The following is a 6000-nucleotide window of genomic DNA, read 5'->3' on the forward strand; positions in this document are numbered from 1 at the left end:
CACCGGACAGATGACGGGATTGTATGTGTACTCCTGTGTATGATCCTGTGTATATGGACATCACCGGACAGATGACGGGATTGTATATGTACTCCTGTGTATGATCCTGTGTATATGAACATCACCGGACAGATGACGGGATTGTATGTGTACTACTGTATATGATCCTGTGTATATGGACATCACCGGACAGATGACAGGATTGTATATGTACTCCTGTGTATGATCCTGTGTATATGGACATCACCGGACAGATGACGGGATTGTATGTGTACTCCTGTGTATATGGACATCACCGGACAGATGACGGGATTGTGTGTGTACTCCTGTGTATGATCCTGTGTATATGGACATCACCGGACAGATGACGGGATTGTGTGTGTACTCCTGTGTATGATCGTGTGTATATGGACATCACCGGACAGATGACGGGATTGTATGTGTACTCCTGTATATGATCCTGTGTATATGGACATCACCGGACAGATGACGGGATTGTATGTGTACTCCTGTGTATGATCCTGTGTATATGGACATCACCGGACAGATGACGGGATTGTATGTGTACTCCTGTGTATGATCGTGTGTATATGGACATCACCGGACAGATGACAGGATTGTATGTGTACTCCTGTGTATGATCCTGTGTATATGGACATCACCGGACAGATGACAGGATTGTATGTGTACTCCTGTGTATGATCCTGTGTATATGGACATCACCGGACAGATGACGGGATTGTATGTGTACTCCTGTGTATGATCCTGTGTATATGGACATCACCGGACAGATGACAGGATTGTATGTGTACTCCTGTATATGATCCTGTGTATATGGACATCACCGGACAGATGACGGGATTGTATATGTACTCCTGTGTATGATCCTGTGTATATGGACATCACCGGACAGATGACGGGATTGTATGTGTACTCCTGTGTATGATCCTGTGTATATGGACATCACCGGACAGATGACAGGATTGTATGTGTACTCCTGTGTATGATCCTGTGTATATGGACATCACCGGACAGATAACGGGATTGTATGTGTACTCTGTATATGATCCTGTGTATATGGACATCACCGGACAGATGACGGGATTGTGTGTGTACTCCTGTATATGATCCTGTGTATATGGACATTACCGGACAGATGACGGGATTGTGTGTGTACTCCTGTGTATGATCGTGTGTATATGGACATCACCGGACAGATGACGGGATTGTATGTGTACTCCTGTGTATGATCGTGTGTATATGGACATCACCGGACAGATGACAGGATTGTATGTGTACTCCTGTATATGATCCTGTGTATATGGACATCACCGGACAGATGACGGGATTGTATGTGTACTCCTGTGTATGATCCTGTGTATATGGACATCACCGGACAGATGACAGGATTGTATGTGTACTCCTGTGTATGATCCTGTGTATATGGACATCACCGGACAGATGACAGGATTGTATGTGTACTCCTGTGTATGATCCTGTGTATATGGACATCACCGGACAGATGACAGGATTGTATGTGTACTCCTGTGTATGATCCTGTGTATATGGACATCACCGGACAGATGATGGGATTGTATGTGTACTCCTGTATATGATCCTGTGTATATGGACATCACCGGACAGATGACAGGATTGTATGTGTACTCCTGTGTATGATCCTGTGTATATGGACATCACCGGACAGATGACGGGATTGTATGTGTACTCCTGTGTATGATCCTGTGTATATGGACATCACCGGACAGATGACGGGATTGTATGTGTACTCCTGTGTATGATCCTGTGTATATGGACATCACCAGACAGATGACAGGATTGTATGTGTACTCCTGTGTATGATCCTGTGTATATGGACATCACCGGACAGATGACGGGATTGTATGTGTACTCCTGTGTATGATCCTGTGTATATGGACATCACCGGACAGATGACGGGATTGTATGTGTACTCCTGTGTATGATCCTGTGTATATGGACATCACCGGACAGATGACAGGATTGTATGTGTACTCCTGTGTATGATCCTGTGTATATGGACATCACCGGACAGATGACGGGATTGTATGTGTACTCCTGTATATGATCCTGTGTATATGAACATCAACGGACAGATGACAGGATTGTATGTGTACTCCTGTGTATGATCCTGTGTATATGGACATCACCGGACAGATGACGGGATTGTATGTGTACTCCTGTATATGATCCTGTGTATATGGACATCACCGGACAGATGACAGGATTGTATGTGTACTCCTGTGTATGATCCTGTGTATATGGACATCACCAGACAGATGACAGGATTGTATGTGTACTCCTGTGTATGATCCTGTGTATATGGACATCACCGGACAGATGACAGGATTGTATGTGTACTCCTGTGTATGATCCTGTGTATATGGACATCACCAGACAGATGACAGGATTGTATGTGTACTCCTGTGTATGATCCTGTGTATATGGACATCACCGGACAGATGACGGGATTGTATGTGTACTCCTGTGTATGATCCTGTGTATATGGACATCACCGGACAGATGACAGGATTGTATGTGTACTCCTGTATATGATCCTGTGTATATGGACATCACCGGACAGATGACGGGATTGTATGTGTACTCCTGTGTATGATCCTGTGTATATGGACATCACCGGACAGATGACGGGATTGTATATGTACTCCTGTGTATGATCCTGTGTATATGAACATCACCGGACAGATGACGGGATTGTATGTGTACTCCTGTATATGATCCTGTGTATATGGACATCACCGGACAGATGACAGGATTGTATATGTACTCCTGTGTATGATCCTGTGTATATGGACATCACCGGACAGATGACGGGATTGTATGTGTACTCCTGTGTATGATCCTGTGTATATGAACATCACCGGACAGATGACAGGATTGTATGTGTACTCCTGTGTATGATCCTGTGTATATGGACATCACCAGACAGATGACAGGATTGTATGTGTACTCCTGTGTATGATCCTGTGTATATGGACATCACCGGACAGATGACGGGATTGTATATGATCCTGTGTATATGGACATCACCGGACAGATGACAGGATTGTATGTGTACTCCTGTATATGATCCTGTGTATATGGACATCACCGGACAGATGACGGGATTGTATGTGTACTCCTGTGTATGATCCTGTGTATATGGACATCACCGGACAGATGACGGGATTGTATATGTACTCCTGTGTATGATCCTGTGTATATGAACATCACCGGACAGATGACGGGATTGTATGTGTACTCCTGTGTATGATCCTGTGTATATGAACATCACCGGACAGATGACGGGATTGTATGTGTACTCCTGTGTATGATCCTGTGTATATGGACATCACCGGACAGATGACAGGATTGTATATGTACTCCTGTGTATGATCCTGTGTATATGGACATCACCGGACAGATGACGGGATTGTATGTGTACTCCTGTGTATATGGACATCACCGGACAGATGACGGGATTGTGTGTGTACTCCTGTGTATGATCCTGTGTATATGGACATCACCGGACAGATGACAGGATTGTATGTGTACTCCTGTGTATGATCCTGTGTATATGGACATCACCGGACAGATGACGGGATTGTATGTGTACTCCTGTATATGATCCTGTGTATATGGACATCACCGGACAGATGACGGGATTGTATGTGTACTCCTGTGTATGATCCTGTGTATATGGACATCACCGGACAGATGACGGGATTGTATATGTACTCCTGTGTATGATCCTGTGTATATGGACATCACCGGACAGATGACGGGATTGTATGTGTACTCCTGTGTATGATCCTGTGTATATGGACATCACCGGACAGATAACGGGATTGTATGTGTACTCTGTATATGATCCTGTGTATATGGACTTCACCGGACAGATGACGGGATTGTATGTGTACTCCTGTATATGATCCTGTGTATATGGACATCACCGGACAGATGACGGGATTGTGTGTGTACTCCTGTGTATGATCCTGTGTATATGGACATCACCGGACAGATAACGGGATTGTATGTGTACTCCTGTGTATGATCCTGTGTATATGGACATCACCGGACAGATAACGGGATTGTATGTGTACTCCTGTGTATGATCCTGTGTATATGGACATCACCGGACAGATGACGGGATTGTATGTGTACTCCTGTGTATGATCCTGTGTATATGGACATCACCGGACAGATGACGGGATTGTATGTGTAATCCTGTGTATGATTCTGTGTATATGGACATCACCGGACAGATGACAGGATTGTATGTGTACTCCTGTGTATGATCCTGTGTATATGGACATCACCGGACAGATGACAGGATTGTATGTGTACTCCTGTGTATGATCCTGTGTATATGGACATCACCGGACAGATGACAGGATTGTATGTGTACTCCTGTGTATGATCCTGTGTATATGAACATCACCGGACAGATGACGGGATTGTATGTGTACTCCTGTGTATGATCGTGTGTATATGGACATCACCGGACAGATGACAGGATTGTATGTGTACTCCTGTATATGATCCTGTGTATATGGACATCACCGGACAGATGACGGGATTGTATGTGTACTCGTGTGTATGATCCTGTGTATATGGACATCACCGGACAGATGACAGGATTGTATGTGTACTCCTGTGTATGATCCTGTGTATATGGACATCACCGGACAGATGACGGGATTGTATGTGTACTCCTGTATATGATCCTGTGTATATGGACATCACCGGACAGATGACGGGATTGTATGTGTACTCCTGTGTATGATCCTGTGTATATGGACATCACCAGACAGATGACAGGATTGTATGTGTACTCCTGTGTATGATCCTGTGTATATGGACATCACCGGACAGATGACGGGATTGTATGTGTACTCCTGTGTATGATCCTGTGTATATGGACATCACCGGACAGATGATGGGATTGTATGTGTACTCCTGTATATGATCCTGTGTATATGGACATCACCGGACAGATGACAGGATTGTATGTGTACTCCTGTGTATGATCCTGTGTATATGGACATCACCGGACAGATGACGGGATTGTATGTGTACTCCTGTGTATGATCCTGTGTATATGGACATCACCGGACAGATGACGGGATTGTATGTGTACTCCTGTGTATGATCCTGTGTATATGGACATCACCGGACAGATGACGGGATTGTATGTGTACTCCTGTGTATGATCCTGTGTATATGGACATCACCAGACAGATGACAGGATTGTATGTGTACTCCTGTGTATGATCCTGTGTATATGGACATCACCGGACAGATGACGGGATTGTATGTGTACTCCTGTGTATGATCCTGTGTATATGGACATCACCGGACAGATGACGGGATTGTATATGATCCTGTGTATATGGACATCACCGGACAGATGACAGGATTGTATGTGTACTCCTGTGTATGATCCTGTGTATATGGACATCACCGGACAGATGACAGGATTGTATGTGTACTCCTGTGTATGATCCTGTGTATATGGACATCACCGGACAGATGACGGGATTGTATGTGTACTCCTGTATATGATCCTGTGTATATGGACATCACCGGACAGATGACGGGATTGTATGTGTACTCCTGTATATGATCCTGTGTATATGGACATCACCGGACAGATGACGGGATTGTATGTGTACTCCTGTATATGATCCTGTGTATATGAACATCACCAGACAGATGACGGGATTGTATGTGTACTCCTGTGTATGATCCTGTGTATATGGACATCACCGGACAGATGACGGGATTGTATGTGTACTCCTGTATATGATCCTGTGTATATGGACATCACCGGACAGATGACAGGATTGTATGTGTACTCCTGTGTATGATCCTGTGTATATGGACATCACCGGACAGATGACGGGATTGTATGTGTACTCCTGTGTATGATCCTGTGTATATGGACATCACCGGACAGATGAC

General features: G+C 44.5%; 1 protein-coding gene across 1 annotated transcript in view; it reads right to left on the reverse strand.

Annotated features, from left to right (window-relative positions):
- Positions 1-6000, reverse strand: part of RUSF1 (RUS family member 1) — a 58296-nt gene that overhangs the window by 42318 nt on the left and 9978 nt on the right.

Source organism: Hyla sarda, unplaced genomic scaffold (genome assembly GCF_029499605.1).
Source record: "Hyla sarda isolate aHylSar1 unplaced genomic scaffold, aHylSar1.hap1 scaffold_1339, whole genome shotgun sequence".
Lineage (NCBI taxonomy): Eukaryota > Metazoa > Chordata > Amphibia > Anura > Hylidae > Hyla > Hyla sarda.